The 23,595-nt window shown below is 33.7% G+C and overlaps 2 long non-coding RNA genes across 2 annotated transcripts; both read left to right on the plus strand.

The window, feature by feature from the left end:
- Nucleotides 1–1,534: 1,534 nt before the first annotated feature.
- Nucleotides 1,535–2,091, plus strand: LOC129927415 (uncharacterized). The gene is made up of 3 exons (XR_008779025.1): nt 1,535–1,557; nt 1,611–1,802; nt 1,854–2,091. It is a non-coding gene; the product is annotated as an uncharacterized LOC129927415 (long non-coding RNA).
- Nucleotides 2,092–5,282: 3,191 nt separating this feature from the next.
- LOC106072717 (uncharacterized) lies at nt 5,283–23,070 on the plus strand. Its single transcript, XR_008779038.1, has 4 exons — nt 5,283–5,592; nt 15,251–15,366; nt 17,125–17,276; nt 22,432–23,070. It is a non-coding gene; the product is annotated as an uncharacterized LOC106072717 (long non-coding RNA).
- Nucleotides 23,071–23,595: the final 525 nt, after the last annotated feature.

Genomic DNA, 23,595 nt, shown 5'->3' on the forward strand with positions numbered 1-23,595 from the left:
TAGATTGTAAAAGTAGATCTAGGTTAGATTGTAAGAGTAGATCTAGGTCAGATTTTAAAAGTAGATCTAGGTTAGATTGTAAAAGTAGATCTAGGTTAGATTGTAGAAGTAGATCTAGGTTAGATTGTAAAAGTAGATCTATGTTAGATTGTAAAAGTAGATCTAGGTTAGATTGTAAGAGTAGATCTAGTTTAGATTGTAAGAGTAGGCTATATCTAGGTTAGATTGTAAAAGTAGATCTAGGTCAGATTGTAAAAGTAGATCTAGGTTAGATTGTAGAAGTGGATCTAGGTTAGATTGTAAAAGTAGATCTAGGTTAGATTGTAGAAGTAGATCTAGGTTAGATTGTAAAAGTAGATCTAGGTTAGATTGTAAAAGTAGATCTAGGTTAGATTGTAAGAGTAGATCTAGGTTAGATTGTAAAAGTAGATCTAGGTTAGATTGTAAGAGTAGATCTAGGTTAGATTGTAAGAGTAGATCTAGGTTAGATTGTAAGAGTAGGCTATATCTAGGTTAGATTGTAAAAGTAGATCTAGGTTAGATTGTAAGAGTAGATCTAGGTCAGATTTTAAAAGTAGATCTAGGTTAGATTGTAAAAGTAGATCTAGGTTAGATTGTAGAAGTAGATCTAGGTTAGATTGTAAAAGTAGATCTATGTTAGATTGTAAAAGTAGATCTAGGTTAGATTGTAAGAGTAGATCTAGTTTAGATTGTAAGAGTAGGCTATATCTAGGTTAGATTGTAAAAGTAGATCTAGGTCAGATTGTAAAAGTAGATCTAGGTTAGATTGTAGAAGTGGATCTAGGTTAGATTGTAAAAGTAGATCTAGGTTAGATTGTAGAAGTAGATCTAGGTTAGATTGTAAAAGTAGATCTAGGTTAGATTGTAAAAGTAGATCTAGGTTAGATTGTAAGAGTAGATCTAGGTTAGATTGTAACAGTAGATCTAGGTTAGATTGTAAAAGTAGATCTAGGTTAGATTGTAAGAGTAGATCTAGGTTAGATTGTAAAAGTAGATCTAGCAGGTTAGATTGTAAGAGTAGATCTAGGTTAGATTGTAGAAGTAGATCTAGGTTAGATTGTAAAAGTAGATCTAGGTTAGATTGTAAAAGTAGATCTAGGTTAGATTGTAAGAGTAGATCTAGGTCAGATTTTAAAAGTAGATCTAGGTTAGATTGTAAAAGTAGATCTAGGTTAGATTGTAGAAGTAGATCTAGGTTAGATTGTAAAAGTAGATCTAGGTTAGATTGTAAAAGTAGATCTAGGTTAGATTGTAAGAGTAGATCTAGGTTATATTGTAAGAGTAGATCTAGGTTAGATTGTAAGAGTAGATCTAGGTTAGATTGTAAGAGTAGATCTAGTTTAGATTGTAAGAGTAGGCTATATCTAGGTTAGATTGTAAAAGTAGATCTAGGTTAGATTGTAAGAGTAGATCTAGGTCAGATTTTAAAAGTAGATCTAGGTTAGATTGTAAAAGTAGATCTAGGTTAGATTGTAGAAGTAGATCTAGGTTAGATTGTAAAAGTAGATCTATGTTAGATTGTAAAAGTAGATCTAGGTTAGATTGTAAGAGTAGATCTAGTTTAGATTGTAAGAGTAGGCTATATCTAGGTTAGATTGTAAGAGTAGATCTAGGTTAGATTGTAAAAGTAGATCTAGGTTAGATTGTAAGAGTAGATCTAGGTTAGATTGTAAGAGTAGATCTAGGTTAGATTGTAAGAGTAGATCTAGTTTAGATTGTAAGAGTAGATCTAGGTTAGATTGTAAGAGTAGATCTAGGTTAGATTGTAAAAGTAGATCTAGGTTAGATTGTAAGAGTAGATCTAGGTTAGATTGTAAAAGTAGATCTAGCAGGTTAGATTGTAAGAGTAGATCTAGGTTAGATTGTAGAAGTAGATCTAGGTTAGATTGTAAAAGTTCTGAATCAGAACTTTAGTATACCTTCCTCGCTGACCGAATAAAAAAATGCGTATTTTCTAGCAGCTGAATGTGTCACGGGTTCGAAACCCGAATTGAACCTTAACATTTTAAAATTATTATTTCTTTCTCATTGTATTATATTATGAAGTTTAATAAAAAATAGTTTTTTTTACATGTTTTTCTTGTTACATTCAAAATAAACTATCAAGCTTTAAATCTCAGTGTAACTGACAGAGAGGTTAATTCTGTACAAATTAAGGAGATGCGGTTTATAAAACGAAAAAACAAGAAACGCGCTATGTGGAAACAAGACATTTACAGTAGGCCTACTTTCTATAACGAGTTTTTTTACACAAGATCTTGTACTTTTTTTTTTACAAGCTTTTTTAATGTACTCGGCCTTTATAGATAGACAATTTTCATACACACAAAGCACAAAGTATTTATAAAAAAAAAAATAAAGTTTTAGCATTAATATTGATTTAAAAAAAGAAACATTTACCATATCATTCCTAAAGTTAAACTCTATAACTAGAGGCGTAGTTGGGGAGAGTCAAGGGGCACGATGTTCCGAGCGATAACCTCAAGGGGTGGAGGAAGAGGGAGGCATATGCAGAGGATAGCCAACAAAAATTAAAAGACTTCCATTGGAGTTAAATCTGAGGTATTCACCATGTTGAATATAATGTGCTGTGTTTAGAAGAATTGGTCACTAGGCATCTACAAGAATAATCACGTTTTCAATTTTTAAAAATTTCTAATAACAAATCTGATTGTTGATTATAACTCAATGAACAATAGAAAAGTAAAACTGTTATACAAGGGTTCACGAAAATAATAAGACAATAAAAAGAGATTTTTTTTTTTTTTTGCATCATCTAGATCAGGGGTAGACAGCCTATGGCGCATGCGCCAAAAATAATAATAACCGATTTCTAGAAGAAGAAAAAAAAGGTAGAAGAAAAAAGGTTCACAGAATTCAATTTACTAGCTATTACGACGCCCAAATTGACCGAAATGTTTATATATAAAACTAATCAAACCAAAAAAAAAACTCAGTGCACTTTAGTCTAATGTAAAGGTTAGCATTGACATTTCTTTGTGAGTTAGTATGCTCATTCTTATCGTTAGGGTTGGACATTTTTTATGTTACATATTTAAGCTTTTCATTATAAGAAAAAAAAAGATAATTTCAACATTTTTAAACAATTTAATAGGTCAATTTAAGAAAAAAAAACATGGTCAAACATATTTGAGAAATCAAACTCATGTCTAGAAAATTATCAATTAAGCATAGTTAACTAAATTAATTGGACTGGTCGAGTAACTGGAACTGTAATCTTGCTCAAAAGAAATTTAGATTGTCCTCTACTGAGACATCATTGCTTCATACACGAAGAGCCTTTCATTGCGAGGTACGTTAAAACTTTCTAGAGGAAAAAGTCTCAGAATTTTTTGGGAACTGAAAAATATCGTACGTGATTTTCTACATTTGCTGCCCGAGGAAAAGAAGTCTTCTGTGTGATGAAAAATGGATGTTTAATGAAGCACTTTTAGTTGATGATACTGGAGTCTTACTAGACATCTCAATGACCTAAATCTAAAAATGCATGGCAAAGAGCAACGACACATTGATATATAGCTGTGTAAATGATATCACTGATTCAAAATGAAGTTAAAATTGCTTATCTTTCATCTAAAAAAAAAATTAGTTTCTCCCCACATTTGAAAGAACAAAGCATTGAAGATAATGTTAGTACTACAAAATACATTGAAGATAATGTTAGTACTACAAAATACATTGAAGATAATGTTAGTACTACAAAATACATTGAAGATAATGTTAGTACTACAAAATACATTGAAGATAATGTTAGTACTACAAAATACATTGTAGATAATGTTAGTACTACAAAATACATTGAAGATAATGTTAGTACTACAAAATACATTGAAGATAATGTTAGTACTACAAAATACATTGAAGATAATGCTAGTACTACAAAATACATTGAAGAGTTGATTGATTAATTTTGCTAATGACGAAGCTAATGCTTGTATATATAAATCAAATTTTCAGTTACTAAATTTTCGGAAGATTCCTTACACATGGAACATATTAATCTGAAAACAAATTTAGTACTGAAATTGAAATTTGATTACTTTTCCTCAATACCAAATGCATATGACTGATACTTTTGGCGATCATTGTTATGTTAACATTTTCCAGAACTAAGAAAATGTGCCCATAGTTGTGCCTGTTATATACTGAGCAATGCATTTTCATTCATTCACTTAAGTGGCGCATCTGAATCAGAATTGAAGAAAGCATTTGCGCACCCCTGATCAACAATAATTCAAGAGCTATCTTAGAAAACGTTTCATAAAGCTAGAGATTATTTAAATTGTTGTGTGAGTAGGCCTACATTGTGTGTGTGTGAGAGAGAGAGCGTAGGCCTACATTGTGTGTGTGTGTGAGAGAGAGAGAGAGTAGGCCTACATTGTGTGTGTGTGTGTGAGAGAGAGAGAGAGAGAGAGTAGGCCTTCATTGTGTGTGTGTGTGAGTACATTCAACATTGGGATGTATCGTACTAAAGTCTATGTTGAAACTTAGCAACATTGCTAAAACAAATCTAAGCCTGTTCTTTTAACGCCCCATGATCGACATGTGTCCCACTTTCACTTCACAAATTTTAGCTTAACCTACGTCATTGAGAGCAGACAAACCGCACGACATACATAATAAAACATTTCTTGGGTTGAAGAGAACCAGGATGAAAGTCCAGGGGCGTATTTACTTCACATGGACTTTCCGTCCTAGGAATACTATGTCCTAAGTTATGTGTTGTTTTACACTACCCTTTCTGCCTTAACACTAAACCCGGTCTCTTTCAATTGACGGAAACATGTGAAATGGAGGTTTGAATACATACGTTATACATTATATTATACATTATATTATACATTATATGTGTGTTCAATTATAGGTCAACAAGCACGTTGAATTTCCTATACCTTTTATAACCCGTATAGCTCCTTCACTGCAAAAGAATTAGAAACCCCATCGACAACAAGGGCACAAAACTTTTGTCATAAGAAATAGAGTAAGACTCTAGAAATGAGTGGATGAAATAATTTAGACCTTACTGTAAAAAAAAAGTGACAATCCTGACTTGTGACAATGGTACGAAAGGCTATGACGTAACCAATGTATCATGGTTAGTCAAAGAGCTAATAAAAGGTTAGAAAATGTCTCTGCAAAACTGTGGGCTATTTAGATCTTGGTCTAATTTACTGATATGTTGTTTTCGCTATAGGCCCTATATTAGATACACACCTGGCCTATAAAACACTCCCACCACATTATTTGCATTACTCTACACGCTTTGATTAACTGATAGTTTTCACACATTATTATTGTCTTTTCATTTACTATTTCCCAAACAAACCTGTACCAACTGTTATCTGTAACCGGAATGTCCCAGTACTAAATTGTACACCTGTCCAATCTATAAGTCTGATGACCGGTAACGACTGATCAAAGTTAGATCAAAGTTAGTGAAAAAACTGCTTCCAAAACTGATGATATTGTTTTGAATTTCAACATCTAAAGGACTTTAACGAAACATGAAATCATTCACAGTTCTTATTGTTCTTATGTTTGGTGTCGGAGGTAAGAATTAGTTCGTTTAAATGTCTGTCGTCAAAGTGGACTGAAGTAAAATTGGTTATTTACTCAAAAAAGCGACACATAGATTGACACAGATTAGATTGACACAGGGACACTCGTAGGACATAATCATCTTCTCTTTTGAAGTAACGTCTGTAATTTATAAGATAAGAAAAAATAATGATGCCAAAAATGAGTGGATCGACTCTCTGTCAAAAGTCATCATTCAAGGTACAGTGGACGGAGCATGGAGAAAGAGTCGCTGTCGCAGTTAGTTTTGTTGTTGTGTAGATTTGAAAAAATGTGCACAATCAAATAGCGCCACTTTCTTCTAGAGGCGATGACGTCATTTGTGACATTTTAATTTGTGCAGTATTTGTTTCCCTTGTCTCTACGTCATGATTTTTTGTGTTGTCCAACGTTTGGTGCTTTGTTCGCCATCTTGCCCTGTTTAGACAAGCTGTAACTTTTATGTGGTCTTGAAGTGTTCCTTTACTTTACGTTTTACTGGACCTGAGCCTGAGCGACTGCCTTGGATCTAGTCTTGGGGTTCAGTGTTGGCGTTCCATGTTGATATTTTGTGGGTTCTGGTCAGGTGCGGACTGGCTATATGGGCATTCGAGCAAATGCCCAGTGGGCCGGTACCCAAAAAGGGCCGGTAGGGCAATCTCAATGGCCTCATATAGAACGTATTAAATTGTTAAAGGTTTTATAATAAAAGAGGCCCCCTAGCATTGTTTTTTTTAAATCTTTTACAGATTCTACAGTGTAATGCTAATGTAATCTAACACATTTTCCGAAATAAGGTAATAGCCTACATCCGCAGACAGTGCTACTAGCAGGCTTCATCCTTTTAGGGCCTATATACTTAGTGATTAAAAAGAAACATAAGAACTATATTTCTTATTAGGATATAGTGTTGACTTAATGCATGCGTTCAGTTATCGATACAATATCAAACTTAATATAATGATCTTGAGGACATGTAGACCTAGAATTGGATGTCCATCATATGATATACATTTTGTGGGCTGTATTGTATAGAAATGCCCTGGCCGCTTTTAGCTCCCAGTCCGCCCCTGGTTCTGGTATTGCTCGGAACATTGTTGTCATCATCGTTGTCATTATTTTTTGGTCGGAAGATTCTTCTGTGCTACTATCAAGAAGAGATTTCATAGACAGTTTGAACAGTACTTGTTACAGAGATAAATCTTTGTCAGAAGTCGTGAAACTGAAATGTTGTTGACGCCAATGTTAGCCAGCAACAGTATATAAGGTGTTTAGTTTTTAATACTATTTAAGTATGTACTTGGACTGAACTTATGATTTATTAGCTTTATGTGTAATTTGTAATTATCTATCATCACATTATTAGTTTTTCGTATCATAGTATAAATATCATTGTATAAAATTCATAATTTAATTTTAAATCATCATACACATCTTTTATTAATTTATGTACAACTGAGTGTGTGTGGTGTGTCTGTTAGACTGAACTTTGGGACTGGTATAATTATCAAGCAAAAAGAAAACATAATTAATTTTATCAAACACACACATATTGCAATTAAAATTACACTTTACTTACTAGACCAGTGATGCCCAAACTACGGCCGCGGGCCAGATCCGGCCTGCGACGTGCTTCCATCCGGCTCGCCGAAACATCGATACAAAATATAGAAAATCCCCCCCTCCCCCCCAAAAAATGTTCAATATGTATCTTTTCCTACGTTAGGGCCCACGCTTTTTAGCGGCCCCCGAAAGGGGAAAAGACGCTATTAGTTTTGTGCGAAATGTCTGTCCGTCTGTCCGTCCGTCCCGTTTAGATCTCGTAAACTAGAAGAGATATTGAAAATCCGACTTCACAATATTTTAGACCATTCAAAGTTCTGATGCAACGGCTACTTTTTTTTTCCTGAAAGCGAAAATTCTAATTTTTAAAATTAATTATGCAAGCAGTTTTTTTTATAAGAAAAAGCTAATTAGTATGCATTATATATTAGACCTAATTTAAGACGAATAGTAATCTTATAAACATCATTTTCGTGAACTTTTTTTCTATATAGCGGAAATTTTTTTTTTTTTTTTTTTTTTTTTTTTTTTTTTTGAGGATTCGAATATGAGATTGAGCCTTTTCAAAACAATTAACTTATTTAGTTCGAACCGAGGGTCCCGGGTTCAAATCCTGGTGAAGACTGGGATTTTCAACTTCTGAGTCTACCCAGCTCTAATGGGTACCTGACATTAGTTGGGGAAAAGCAAAGGCGGTTGGTCGTTGTGCTACACAAGGTCTGTTAACCTTCTTTCTCCATTCTTATCTCTCATTTGTCTTTGATATAATTTCATTCGGATTTTCTTTCTGAAAATATTGAAGCCTACCTGGGTGGACCACTGGTCGTGCGATTTGCGCGCTGGACTGTCGTTTGTATTTATCGACGATCGAAGGTTCAAACCCTGCCTGCTCCCATCCCCCGTCGTCCTGCGGGAGGTTTGGACTAGGAAGTAAACTATCTTCAACTCTGAAGGATTATCCGAATTATGTAAAACATTTTACTTCGGGGGCCGATTTTGAGTTTGTGTTTCCACACAAACTGTCTTTTGTAACCTTGTTTTCTAATGGATTACTACCAAAGTATGCATTTAACATTTGTGCGTTCATGAAATAGAACTATAGAATCTACTAGGAAAGGTGAACGGATCTTTACTTTTTTGTAGAACATGTTAACATTGCTAGCCAACATGTTTGTTTTTATAAAGAAAGTGTGGATGTTTAAAAAAAACAAGAACAAGAAAATATAAACAGAACTGACGCCATTGTTTTAAGTGTAAAGAGAAAAATCAAATATACCAATAATTCAATGTAAGTACTAGATCCTCCGGTTTGAAATAAAATAGTTTCAGGCCTTTTTATGATTTCAGTGTTTGTTTTCTAATCCAATATTTGTCACATGTCCATGTAAACTAAATAGTTAAGAATAGTGGTACATTTATTGTTAAACATATGTGTGGTAAATAAACTTTCAAGTTCTTCAAAATTTTATAAAGAAAATATACAATAAAAAAATATTATTTTTTTTTTAAAGTACAAGTGTACACATTTTATTATTGTGTTTTAAATAGATAAATCATAAATAATTTGTTTTTAAAATTTTTATAATATGTAATGTTAAAATAGGGTTTATATATGTTATAATAATTTTTCTACCTACTTTAAAAAACAAAAACATTTTTTTGACGAAAAATGTAAAATTTTGCTATTAAAAAGTCTTATATCATTGCAATACAAAAATAATCTATCGAAAAGTCATCGTCAAAGGTTGATAACTGTTGGAAAAAGATGTCATCTATTTTTTATTCATAGAACAATCACTAGTTTTTCAATTTTAAATGTCAACTACATAAAACGTCATCTTTTCTTTTACTAAAATTGCTAAATATGAAACAAATGTTTACATTTTAGCGGCCCCCGTAAAGGGAAAAAGCCGCAATTAGGTTTGTTTGTGTCTGTCCGTCTGTCACACTCAGATCTCGAAAACTAGAAGAGATATGAAAAATATTATTTCATCATTAAATGCGGCTTGAAAAGTTTAGGTGCAACGGCTACTTTTTGGTTTTCTAAAAGCAAACCGTTTAATTTATAAAATTAATTATGCAAGCGATTTTTTCATAAAAATACACCAATTCTAAAACAATTACGTAAATGTAAGGGAGGCAATGTTACAATATGCTAACAAAGACGAACAATTTTTGCGTATTTTCAGTATCACTAAGTCAAATATATTTTTAAAATGTACAGCAAATGTTTACAACAAATATAAATAATAGTTAAAGATGTTTTTTCTGGTCAACTAGCTGCTAAAATTAAAAGAAAACATTTCAGTTTGTTTATAAAGGCTAATAATGCACTTTGTATGTAAATATCACGCACATTTTTTTAAATGGACTTTTTATGCAGCGATTTTCGTGCAGTAGCGTAACGTCGCAATATGATCAGGTGCTAAACCAATTCCATAAACTTTTTAAAAAAATCAGATTTTATTTATTTTTTGTTTAGTGCCCCCATCCGAATAAAAGAAGATTATTTTTGTGCGTTTTGTCTGTTGGTCGGTCTGTCCGTCACGATTAAATTAAAAAAACTAGAACTCTAAAAGCTATTGAAAATCTGATTTACCCTTTAATGTTCCTCCCGTAACATCCCAATAGTTTTAAGTATCTAAAAATTGATTGTTCCGGATTTTTTTGTGCAAAACTAATCAACCCAAACAAATGTTTGTTTGCTCTTCTAATTTATATTACATTCCATTTCCATGCTTAAACGTTGCAAAAACACATTATCAATAATATGTTGTTCCGTTTTTTATGTAAAGAGCATATTAGTGCTAAATCAAAATCTCTATACTGACTTATATTTCATTAAGTGCAAAAATGTTCCGGATATTGTTTTATAAAACATGAATTATGCTAATGATTGTTTGAAATCGCATAATTTACTAATATTACACTTATATTATTTGACAATGCGTCACTATAATTTGGTTATCAATATCAAATTGTTCCGTATTTTCATCTTTAAACAAATTTTAAAAATATCGACAATAGGTTGTTCAGGGCTTAAAAAAAGTAATTTACTAGAATTGATTACTGAAAATTACTTTTTAGACATTTAATTTTCTTGCTGAAACATAACATAGAAGTTTTGTAATCGATAAAGAAAGTTCCGGATTTTGTTTCTTACAAATCGTCGCTAGAAATTTCCAAATTTATTTAAAAATCTACTAACGCCAAATAATTGTTTGACCTCCCTCTTCTAATTAATAAACAAATAATCTTATCATTTACGAAATAATGTTTTTACGGATTTTTATGAAAAATATTTTAACTCACTACTCTCTTACAGTACATTTAACTTTATACCTAAAACATTAAAAAATCTAATTATCGTTAATATTATGTTCCGATTTTTAAGGAAAACAGAATCCAAACACCAAAGTAAGGTATGAAAATCTCTCTACATGGCTGTAGTACATGTAATTTTTATACGAGACCATCCAAAAAATTTAATTAACGGTATTACATTTATCTGAAATTCTCTTTTTCTTTTACTATTTATACAAACATCCGGAACAATCTATTATATAAACTTTTCAATTGTGTTCATACCTAAAAATTATTGCGATGTTTTGAAACGTAAAATAAAGGTTAATCAATTTTTAATAACTTTTAGTTGTTTTTTTTAATATCAAGATGACGGACAGACCGACTGACAGACAAAACGCAAAAACAATGCGGCTTTGATCCTCTTTAAATAAATTCTATTAGAACTCAGTGCACCAATGTCTATAAACCCTCGTTAAATATCTCGTGTAAATAAAGACATTTTTTTATGGTACCGGTACTAGCCTATTGTGAGGTAATGGAATTTTTTTTCTTTGACGTCATATGAATGGACTCTTTTAATGCAATGTTAAAAGAACGCACTCGGTGCATCAATGTCTATTAACCCTCGAAAAATTGCACGTATTAATGAAAACATATTTTAGTCTAACTAAGCCGTGTGACGTAGTGTTGTTTTTTCCTTTGACGTCATATGGAATGAATTCTTTAAATGAAATGCTAATAGAACGCACTCGGTGCACCAAAGTCTATGAACACTCGATAAATGGCTCGTAATGATGAAGGCGATTTTTATTCTAGCTAGGCCGTGTGACGTAGTGTTTTTTTTTTCCTTTGACGTCATATGGAATGAATTCTTTTAATGAAATGCTTAAAGAACGCACTCGGTGCACCTAAGTCTATGAACACTCGATAAATGGCTCGTAATGATGAAGGCGATTTTTAGTCTAGCTAGACTGTGTGACGTAGTGTTTTTTTTTCCCTCTGACGTTATATGGAATTAATTCTTCAAATGAAATGAAAAAAGAACTCGGTATAGTAATGTTTATTAAGCCTCGTTATGTGACTCGCGTTTAAAAAAGGAAGGATATCTTGATTTAGATCTAATCTAGATTTTTTAAACTAGATCTAGATTTTTATTACAGTACATCTAGATCTGGATTTATATTCTAATTAAAATAATTTTAGAGTCTAGATCTAGAATTTCTAGATCTAGTTTAGACTAAAATAGACTAGATTAAGATGTAGAATTTTAATTTCTAAACTTAAAGTGTAAAAAAAAAATGTGTAGATTTTCATTTCCAAACGTTTTGATCAATATTGCAATGTTTTAATATACTAAAACTAATCTACTATTTTTTATTAAATTTAAATTTACGGCAAAAGAATCTTTGAAACATTATTGCTTTTGACCATCAAAATTAAATCACCTCTTGAATATTATTTGCGAATATGCAGATCCGACAGGGATCCGACTTCGACGGGGGCCGCCTCTGAGTTTGTGTAACACAAACTCTCTTTGTAATCTTGTTTTTTTATAAATTTCAGCATTTTGAAGAAATATTGAAGTAATCTATATGTATATAATTCTCTTCTTCGCTCAAGAGTTTGGACGAGAAGAAGGAGTAAAGGAAAGATCTTTCTTTTATTTCTGCGGATAGAGTTATCCTACGAACTGTACGAGCCTTGCGTGTAGCGAAGTCATACAGTGTATCATGAAAATTTTATTTCCTACATAGATCACGCTAAATAGCAACAATTTATAAATGTTTCAATCTATCTACGAGAATTGTTGAACTAAAGTAGTTCTTCATTAGTTTGAGGCGCGAGAAGCTTCTTTCACCAGATTACACAATTACGGCTTATGCATAATGCCATTTTTATTTATCGCCCGTAGGATTGGCTTTTTCCATATTGAATGACACCCCAAAATGACAATTTTTGTCTATATATTTCATGAGATTTGTATGAGTTTTCAAAAGATTTTTAATAATTTCCGGAGATTTACATGACTTTTTCATATATTTTGGAATTTCAGGAGATTTCCAGGAGCTCCTGGTAAATCAGGCGACCGCGAGAAATCTGTTATAAGTTATAAAATGGTTTCAAATTAATAATTTACATATAGAATTAGCGCGGTCGAATAGGTTTCTGTGGCCTATGGCCGGCCCTGCAAAATAGCGGCGTATTAGATAGTATAGAAAAAAATAATTGCAGATTTATCTTTTAAAAAGAAAATGTAATTCAAAGTATGTTTCTATAATCTGAATGTGCAATATTTACATTTTCCTGTGGTATGTACGTTGAATGTTTGCTTTCTAGAGCTAAAGGTACATGCTTCAAAGTCTTATGGGCACATTTTTTAAAACACAAACTTTTTTTATTTTCTTTTTTTTTTATGTGTGCAAAACAAATCTAAATTTGTACTACGATAAGCTAGAAAATAATAATATTTTTATATATATATTCTTTGCTTCAAATGAAGAGAAAGGCAGACTTATTGCTTCAAGATGTTTATGTAGCTTTCTTTGTAATTTTATTATTTCTGTATCTTGAATGGGGATTTTGACAGCATGTCTTGTCTAACATTATTATCAAACCAGTTCTTTAAAAAAAAGATCAATATATAAACGGCATTATACAACAAATATGAAGGCATTCTTGATTTGAACAGCGAATAAAAATTGTTAAACAACACCTAGAGATTGGGGGATCGATAAAAATATTTACCAAAAAGAAACAAGAAAATGAGTCGGTGGTATAGCTAGCTACAATGTTGTTCATTTTTAAAGTAGAGACATGAAGCCATTTTTAGGCGCGTATAAAAACGATGAACGTGAAAGCGTTTCTAGAATCCAATAGGGAGAGCATAGTTTCTAAGACACTCAAATAATTGTACCCTACAAGGTGGTCATCAAGGAATGATGCTCTAACTGCAATGAGATACAGATATTTGAATGTACCAAAGATGTTTACACAAAATACTTTCTGTCTCTCAAAGGTAAAAGAATTCCTGGAAGCTGCAGCACTTGGGGGAAAATTAGAAACTTTAGATCTTATTGTTCTGTGAGCGCAGTCAACGTAATGTTGCAACGTGAGTATCAAGATCTACGTAAAGCCGTGAAGCGAGATCTAGACTGAAGTAGGCTACAATATTGGAGAAGAGCTAGACTGAAGTAGGCTACAACATTGGAGAAGATCTAGACTGAAGTAGGCTACAACATTGGAGAAGATCTAGACTGAAGTAAGCTACAACATTAGAGAAGATCTAGACTGAAGTAGGCTACAACATTGGAGAAGATCTAGACTGAAGTAGGCTACAACATTGGAGAAGATCTAGACTGAAGTAGGCTACAACATTGGAGAAGATCTAGACTGAAGTAGGCTACAACATTGGAGAAGATCTAGACTGAAGTAGGCTACAACATTGGAGAAGATCTAGACTGAAGTAGCTACAACATTGAAGAAGATCTAGACTGAAGTAGGCTACAACATTGGAGAAGATCTAGACTGAAGTAGGCTACAACATTGGAGAAGATCTAGACTGAAGTAGGCTACAACATTGGAGAAGATCTAGACTAAAGTAGGCTACAACATTGGAGAAGATCTAGACTGAAGTAGGATACAACATTGGAGAAGATCTAGACTGAAGTAAGCTACAACATTGGAGAAGATCTAGACTGAAGTAGGCTACAACATTGGAGAAGATCTAGACTGAAGTAGGATACAACATTGGAGAAGATCTAGACTGAAGTAGGCTACAACATTGGAGAAGATCTAGACTGAAGTAGGCTAAAAATGATTTAAGAATTTCTATGACACATAGCATGTTGGCTTCACTTTGTGTGTGTGTTTGTGTTGTTGTTGTTTTTTCTCTGAGCGAAAAACTGTCGGGTTTTCATTAAGTAAATCTGTATAATAGGAACAATTACACATAAAACATTTGTTTGTTCATTTGAAACGCTTCAAGTTGTTTAATTCTGTTCAGAAGTTGCAAAAAAAAATGCAATTTAAGACACCATTATTTGATGGAGTCCTAACTGATAAATGTATCGCCATTATTACTTATAAAAAGGAGTAATACTTGCAATGGAATGTCGTTTTCTAAATACATTCAGATTACTCGAGTTTTTTGTCAGACACTAAGTCTTATTGAGGGAGAGGGGGGTCCACCTAGATATTCTTGAACCCGATCCCACGGCTCCCTTGCTACGCCACTGCACTACAACATTATTTATTTATAGATTTGCAACAAGCCTATGATAGAGTTTGGAGCAAAGGTCTATTTTTGAAGATAAAAAAATGGGCATCCATGGAAGAATGTATAGCTGGATCAGGGCATTCTTAAAAAAATAGAACCATCCAAACCCGATTCGAAGGTGCCATCTCTAGTAAACAAAGTTTGGAAGAAGGCATAACAGATGGTTTAACCTTTAGCTGCACTCTCTTTCTAATCTTCAGGAATGACCTCCCGGACCTCATTTCGGTCAATAAGGCACTTTACGCAGATGACCTCTTAATATGTACTCATAGAAATATTCAGGACTGACTAGATCCAAATTAAATAGAGCCCTCACAACTACCTCCAGTATTCAAAATTATGAAAAATAGAAATAAACAATTTTTAGCCACAGCAAAAAAAAAAAAAAGCCAAAAAAAAAAAACGTCCTTAAAAAAACTCACAGCTAAGAGATAATAAAGAAAATCGCGCGCCACACATCCTGATAATAAGATTTTAACTGTTCTAAATGTATGTCTCTTCCTCCAGCTGTACTTGGTGAGATGTGTACCTGGCTGGTATCCAACGTTAAGCTACTCTACAAGCCAGTACTGTGTTTGGGGCTGTTGCTATACGTACAGCTATCCCTGTTGTGAAGCATCCATGTAAGCACATTGTCAACATAGTTTCAGTTGACAAATTCATCTCCTTGTAACTTATCTACTTGTCAAAGAAATTTTTGCAATCTCCTGCACGCAGCCTCATGGGCTAGGTTTTAGACTGTCGCCATGGAGAAAGTATATGATTTAAGTAAACAATCATGTGCTACATGTAGCTACCTTTTTTTTTTAAATCTGAAATTAATTAAATTATTTTAATTATTGAATGTAATTATTGAATGTATTAACAATCTATCTAGAAAGAATTAACTACTTAACAATCTATCTAGAAAGAATTAACTACTTAACAATCTATCTAGAGAGAATTAACTACTTAACAATCTATCTAGAAAGAATTAACTACTTAACAATCTATCTAGAGAGAATTAACTACTTAACAATCTATCTAGAGAGAATTAACTACTTAACAATCTATCTAGAAAGAATTAACTACTTAACAATCTATCTAGAGAGAATTAACTACTTAACAATCTATCTAGAGAGAATTAACTACTTAGCAATCTATCTAGAAAGAATTAACTACTTAACAATCTATCTAGAAAGAATTAAGTACTTAACAATCTGTCTCGAGAGAGTTAACTACTTAACAATCTATCTAGAAAGAATTAACTACTTAACAATTTATCTAGAAATAATTAACTACTTAACAATCTATCTAGAAAGAATTAACTATTTAATCTATATAGAGAAAATTAACTATTTAATCTATTTAGAGGGAATTAACTACTCAACAATCTATCTAATTTCATTCAGTAAAACGTTGTTTGTAAAAATGTTTTACAAGTTTCGGATGTTCCTTCAGAGTTGAAGATAATCTACTTCCTGTTCCAAACCTCCCGCAGGACGAAGGGGAATGGGAGCTGGCAGATGCCATTGATAAGTCCGAACGACAGTCCAGCGCGCGAACCGCAGGACCAGACAGCCATTCCTCTTTTAAACTTATCAAACGTATACCAGGGTATAGCCATCCCTCGTTAAAACTTATCAATCTTATACCAGAGTATAGTCATCCCTCATTAAAACTTATCAAACGTATACAAGGGTATAAGTATCCCTCTTTTAAACTTATAAAACTTTTACCAGGGTATAGGATATCTGAGGTGTGAGGGCTACTGAATTCTTTTTTTTTTTTATTGTTGTAAAATGTGAAGAGTACACAATACACATACTATGCATCTATTTGTATACACTTATAAAAGAACATTTAGAGGGGAAAGTCCAGGTCCATCCTCAGTATGACAGAATCTTTTGTAGAACAGTGCAGCCCCCCTCCACTCCCACAGGGGGTCGACCGGCAAATAAAATGTAAACAACTTTGTAAAATGTCTATTCAATAAAACAGAAGGAAATTTATGTTTAAATATACAAATACTAAAGTCTTTCATTACCTTGGTGCTTGCACACTTAATCAGCAGTCACTTAATTCAGTCACATAACCACAGTCCTTTAATCCATGATTTCAATCCTCTTAGTCACGTCACTTGATCCCCAGTCACTCCATTCTAAGACACTTCGTCCCCTGATCTAAATAAAAAAAAAATGAAATCTACAAGAACCTCATTTGATGTAAAAAAAACAATTTTTAAAATTTCATACAAACAACAATAAGTGTCACAGTTCAATAAATATTTAAGACTATTACGGTTGTGCACTTTGTGTGTAAAATTGTTAAATGCTATACATTGTCAATAATTGTCATTTATAGTTTAACAACTGGTGTTTAAACCTCTGTTGATTTTACAGCTACAGCGGCACTCCATTCATAGTTGGCATGAGTGTATCTGGAGGTATCGTAGTCCTGGCGGTCATCGTGGCAGTCTGTGTGAGACAACGTAGACGTGTGGTGACAAGCGTCCAGTACTCTAGCCCAGGGACGCAGAATGTTTTTTCAACATGTAAGTAGCCCAATGTCATTGAGCCAGTAGGCTCTCTAACGCTCCAGTGACCCAATGTCATTGAGCCAGTAGGCTCTCTAACGCTCCAGTGACCCAATGTCATTGAGCCAGTAGGCTCTCTAACGCTCCAAATTGAATCCATCCAGATACTTTTATCTGAATTGAAAAGCACATCAAGGTGTCTGATGTGCATAGCATGGATTAAAAGAGTGTTTTTTGTTTTTTTTTACATCTACTAAGGAATCCTCCTGAACCATGCTTAATTAGAATTCTGGTTTTTACAATAGTGTGTTGATGTTGTTGTTGTTTTTACAATAGTGTGTTGATGTTGTTGTTGTTTTTACAATAGTGTGTTGATGTTGTTGTTGTTTTTACAATAGTGTGTTGATGTTGTTGTTGTTTTTACAATAGTGTGTTGATGTTGTTGTTTTTTTTTCGCGTTAAGTTTTGAAACTTTTGAAATAATAAATTACTTCGTCAATATCATGATCCCTAGTAATCTAACACATTTCAAATAACTATGAGTATATGATGTATAACGATGGTCATTATACCGCCACGTTTGGAGGTAGGTCATCAGTACGACGTAAATAGAATGCATGATCTGACTACTCGACAATTACACCAGTAGGTGGGGAGAACTATACTCGCATGATAATCTGAACGTAACGATTTAGTAATTTATTCACCTATTCCTAGTATATCTACGTGCACTTCAACTAGCCAACCAAACATAAAATAACAATGATCTAAACATAAATATAATAACATATTTTATTCTGTAAAGTACTTTCATTCTGTTAATTTATTAATTTTTTATGAAATATTTGTTTTAATTTGTTGTTAATAAAAAAACGTGCGTATATAGTGAAACGCAGACAATGTTTCAGTTACCTCCCTTTTATAGTTTTCATACTTCCCTTGTCAGGTCAAAACAAACCCGGGTTACGCCGGGTACACTACACTGCCTCAGCCATGGGCGTAGCCAGGATTTTTTTTCGGGGGGGGTTTTGGGGGGGGGGATTTTTTTCTTCCCCCCCCCCGCGACCCCCCCCCCATCCCGCGAATTTTTTTTTAATATGTATTTATGTGTGTGTGTACATAATCTTTATTGCATTCTGACTCTTCATTCTTTCGGAAGACGTTTATTGTGCCCTAGAATAGGTTCTTCCATGAATTAGTGGAAAAATTGTAGATTCCCCGCGAATACTAGCAAGGGGGTCTGGGGGAGCGCTAGGAGCTCCCCCAGCGCGGGGCGAAGCCCCGCCGCCAAGCACTATTTCTGATATTGAAAGCCAACAAAATGCATATTCTGAGGTATCTACAGTGCATTTTCCTGCTATTAAAAAGTTTTATTTCAAAAACCTAATGTGCTATTCTTACTGACATAGACCCTCCCGCGCCGTTTGGCGCATTTGCCGTCAAGCTGTTTCCATAAAATTGTAGATTCCCTGCCATCACTAGCAATGGGGTCTGGGGAGCGCTAGCGCGGGGCGAAGCCCAGCCGCCAAGCACTATTTCTGGTATTGAAAGCCAACAAAATGCATATTCTGAGGTATCTACAGTGCATTTTCCTGCTATTAAAAAGTTTTATTTCAAAAACCTAATGTGCTATTCTTACTGACATAGACCCTCCCGCGCCGTTTGGCGCATTTGCCGTCAAGCTGTTTCCATAAAATTGTAGATTCCCTGCCATCACTAGCAATGGGGTCTGGGGAGCGCTAGCGCGGGGCGAAGCCCAGCCGCCAAGCACTATTTCTGGTATTGAAAGCCAACAAAATGCATATTCTGAGGTATCTACAGTGCATTTTCCTGCTATTAAAAAGTTTTATTTCAAAAACCTAATGTGCTATACTTACTGACTTAGACCCTACCGCGCCGTTCGGAGCATTTGACGTCAAGCTGTTTCCATAAAAATCTGTCACTGGTAATGTCTGAAGCCTCTTCCCACCTGCCATGAGGACCTCAATGAATGAGTGGCGTCAAGTTGTACTAGGATATCATTACAACTCTTCTTATGCGTAATTCATTTTGTCGGAGAACATGTCCCGCAAACCTCATGCGTCGCTCTATCACAAACTTACTAAAGGATCGACTCTCAGTTCGGCATAGGATTTCCTTGATTTTAACCCGATCTCTATAACGGACTTCTAAAATCTGTTTTAGCCATCTTTGTTGAGCCACTGTACATTTAGTATTATTCAATTTCGGCAGATGACTTTTCACTGCAGTTTATTAAGGGAGCACTGCCACTAGTAAAAATGTGTAACCACTCTTGAATACGCTCTTGGAATTAAGTGACTGTAGTTTGCTTTAGATTTTATATCGGAAAGAGAATTTTTATCGTCAAAATCATCTGTTGGGGGTTTTCCACCTCAAAATGCTCTGTAGGGTGATCTTAAACTCCAAACCATCTGGAGGGGTTTTAAACTTTAAATAAACGACATCTGTAAAAGAGGTGTTTAAACTCAAAACCCCCGATTAGATTGGCTACGCTCAAATAATTTTAGTGTGTAATTCGTTTTTTTTTTATATTGAAGAGGTATTTTTAGCATTAAACCCCCATTCAGAGGGGTTTAAAACTCAAAACCCCTTTTGGCAACGCTCATAGCATTTTGAGTGCGTAATTTGCTTTTTTTCTTACACTGAAGATGTATTTTTTAGCCTCAAACTCCCCTGGCGGGGGGTTTAAACTCAAAACCCCTTTGGCTGCGTTCATAGATTTTAGTGTGAGTAATTTGCTTTTATTTATATTGAAGAGGTACTTTTTAGCTTCAAACTCCACTTGAGGGGAGTTTAATCTCAAAACCCCTTTGACTACACACAAAACATTTTGAGTGTATAATTTGCTTTGTTTTTATTATTAAAGAGGTATTTTTTACCTTCAAACCCCGCTGAAGTGGGGTTTAAACTAAAAACTAAGTCAAAACCCATTTAGCTACGCTCATAACATTTTGAGTGCGTAATTAACTTTTTTTTATATTGAAGAGGGGGTTTATCGTAAATTTTGGAGGGGGTTTTAAAATCAAAATCTCCCTTAACTGTGCTCTTGGAATTAGGGGATTTTCGTTTGCATTTGTGTTTTGTTTTGTTTATAGAAGAGGGGGGGGGGGTTACCTGCAAAAACCCCAAGTAGGGGGTTTAAAACTCAAAACCCCTAGTAAGGGGTTTTAAACTCAAAACCCCTGGTAAGGGGTTTTAAACTCAAAACCCAATTGGTTGTGCTGGGGCACTTAATGGTTTAGTATTAAAATCTCACCTAAAATAAACAAAATCAAAGCAAAAAATCATTCACTAAATTCCGATCCCCCCCCAGGGGGGGGGGATTTCATTTCGGGGGGGGTTTGAACCCCAAAACCCCCCCCCCCCCTGGCTACGCCCATGGCCTCAGCTCGGCACTCCAGTGGAAACAATTAGATTAGACGGTTAGCTAGACAAGACTTATCTTATATATTACAAACGTTACTTCATAAAAGAATATAATTACGTCCTACGCATTTCATGTGTCAATCTAGTCAATCAATGACTTAAACTCTGCTAAGTGGTTGGTTTTCCTGGCTGCTTCAGGCAACTCATTCCATTCCCTAATGGCACAAGGGAAGAAGGAGCACTTGTACGAATTTGTTCTAGCGTATGGAATAAGAAAAGTGCCTCTATCTTTGTGTCTTCCTGAGTAATTGATTAGGTTTTGTTTTTTCTATTTGTAAGTTATGATTTAGTGATTAATGTATTAAAGCTATTTTACTTTTTTATTCTTCTCTCCTGAAGTATCTCTAATTTGAGTGGTTTTACTTATGGTGTTACTGTAATCAAATTAGAATATTCGTTTGTTATAAATCTCACTCCTCTATTTTGTATTTGGTCTAGTTTCTTTATGTTTTCTTGAGTTGAGAGACTCCTGAGAGAGTGTCTAAGGGAGTGAGAGAGCATTCCTATTGCACAGTGCGGAGTTGTGAGAGTGCTTCCACGACCGAATCAGAATCCCGTCACTGTCCCTCAAGGGACAGTTTCACCATTGGCGTGTTAGCTTGGTAAACAAAAGGAAAATGGCGGAGGTTCCCGTATTGTTGTCCGTGCTTCCGGAGTGTTCGACCAATTGAAAATGTTAAATATGGACATTAGCTTGAACCGCTTCCAGACAGAGCGCTTTGTTCAATCAGGCTCAAAAGTCCAGAGTTTCAAGAGCTTCGGCGAAACTCTTTTGAAAGTAATTTGATAAAAAGAAAATATTTGAAAAGTATGTTAAAAAAAAAATAAAGGGTAGTTTTGTCAATAAGTTTGAATCAGTCACGTAAATGTGTAATAGATCTAGACTAACAATAATAAATCTGTATGATTAGAAATATTTTAACCAATTGTATTGTTTAGCGCCTTTGTCATGCTTTTAGCTTTCTCACTACGCTATCATCCTATCACTTGTCTAGATCAGTTGTGAAAGTGGGGGAGAAAGAAGAGAGTATTCTGCGTGAATATTACCGTGATCACTTTTTAAATGCATTTATTTAAAAACATTTAAACGACCTAAATTTCAACTTGAGGGATACTCAGGCCTCCTCAAGCCAACACACTAACCACTGCACCAGCAGAGTGCTTATGAATTAGGTTTTATAGTTATCTATTGTAAGCTTCAAACTTAAAAGCGGCGTCCTAGTTCTCAATAACTCTTTCAAAAGTACAAAGGGGACTAATTCAATTTATACCAACACATCAGTCAAGTACAATTTCTTTCCGTAGTGCGATACCAAACAGAACAATTAATTATCAAAAGTTAATTAACTATTTTTTTTTATTAAGTCTGTTTTTGCCAGGTAAAAAAAAATAATTGTGCTTAATTTTAGTTTGGTTCGAAAATAGGTGTGGGAAAAATAATGTGTACAGACTTTATACCAGACAAACAGACAGACAGAGTGAAATGATATAAGTATTGTAAAAAAAAATTATATACAACAAATATTAGATACCAAAAATGTCAGGTACAACAAATGTAAAGAATAACATTCATTTTAAAAAAATGGTCATTATTATTGCTAAGTCCAAGATTTTAGATCTTTAAGTTTACAATCCTTTACTTTGTACGTGACTATTTATCGACAGTAGAGTACTAGCACAACAAACCTTATTGATGTATTTTATTTATACTTTTTTTTTAATCCAGCAACCAGCACAAGTGTTACGTCAGGATACAGCAACCCGGGCTTTGTCCGGACATACTAGAGATGCAATAGTTGGAGAGATCTTGGGATAAAAGTGGATTAGCGCGGACAAGGTTTTGTTGTACTTCAGAAAAGTGGACGTTGACATTGTAGGAGTTTGATGGCTATCTCTCAGTAGGAGCCAAGTTTTAAATTTTACAAATAATGTTTGTTGTTGTTACGTTTACATTTTGAAATAGAAGAGTGAAGAGGTAGCGAATAAATGAAGAGGGAAGAGGTAGCGAATAAATGAAGAGGTAGCGAATAAATGAAGAGGGAAGAGGTAGCGAATAAATGAAGAGGGAAGAGGTAGCGAATAAATGAAGAGGACAATGTCAAATCACTTTGGATCACTCTTTAATAGTTTCGGAATTTTTAAGTTTTACTATTTCAAATATAATTACTTTCTTTGAAATGAAGTAATTATAGTTCTTGTAACCTGAAAACATTGTATTGCAATATTGGAAAGGTTTGATTTTTTAAAGTTTTCAAACATTGTATTGTAATATTGTAAAGGTTTGATTTTAAAAAGTATTAAAACATTGTATTGTAATATTGGAAAGGTTTGATTTTAAAAAGTATTAAAACATTGTATTGCAATATTGGAAAGGTTTGATTTTAAATAACATTAAAACATTGTATTGTAATGTTGGAAAGGTTTGATTTTAAATAACATTAAAACATTGTATTGTAATATTGGACAAGCTTGATTTTAAATAACATTGAAACATTGTATTGTAAAATTGGAAAGGTTTGATTTTAAAAAGTATTAAAACATTGTATTGCAATATTGGAAAGGTTTGATTTTAAATAACATTAAAACATTGTATTGTAATATTGGAAAGGTTTGATTTTAAAAAGTATTAAAACATTGTATTGCAATATTGGAAAGGTTTGATTTTAAATAACATTAAAACATTGTATTGTAATGTTGGAAAGGTTTGATTTTAAATAACATTAAAACATTGTATTGTAATGTTGGAAAGTTTTGATTTTAAATAACATTAAAACATTGTATTGTAATATTGGACAAGCTTGATTTTAAATAACATTAAAACATTGTAGTGTAATATTAGAGGGTGGGTACGTGGAAGTGTGGAAGAAGTTTTTTTGTGCTGCCTTTAGGC

This window comes from Biomphalaria glabrata, chromosome 7, assembly GCF_947242115.1.
Source record: "Biomphalaria glabrata chromosome 7, xgBioGlab47.1, whole genome shotgun sequence".
NCBI lineage: Eukaryota > Metazoa > Mollusca > Gastropoda > Planorbidae > Biomphalaria > Biomphalaria glabrata.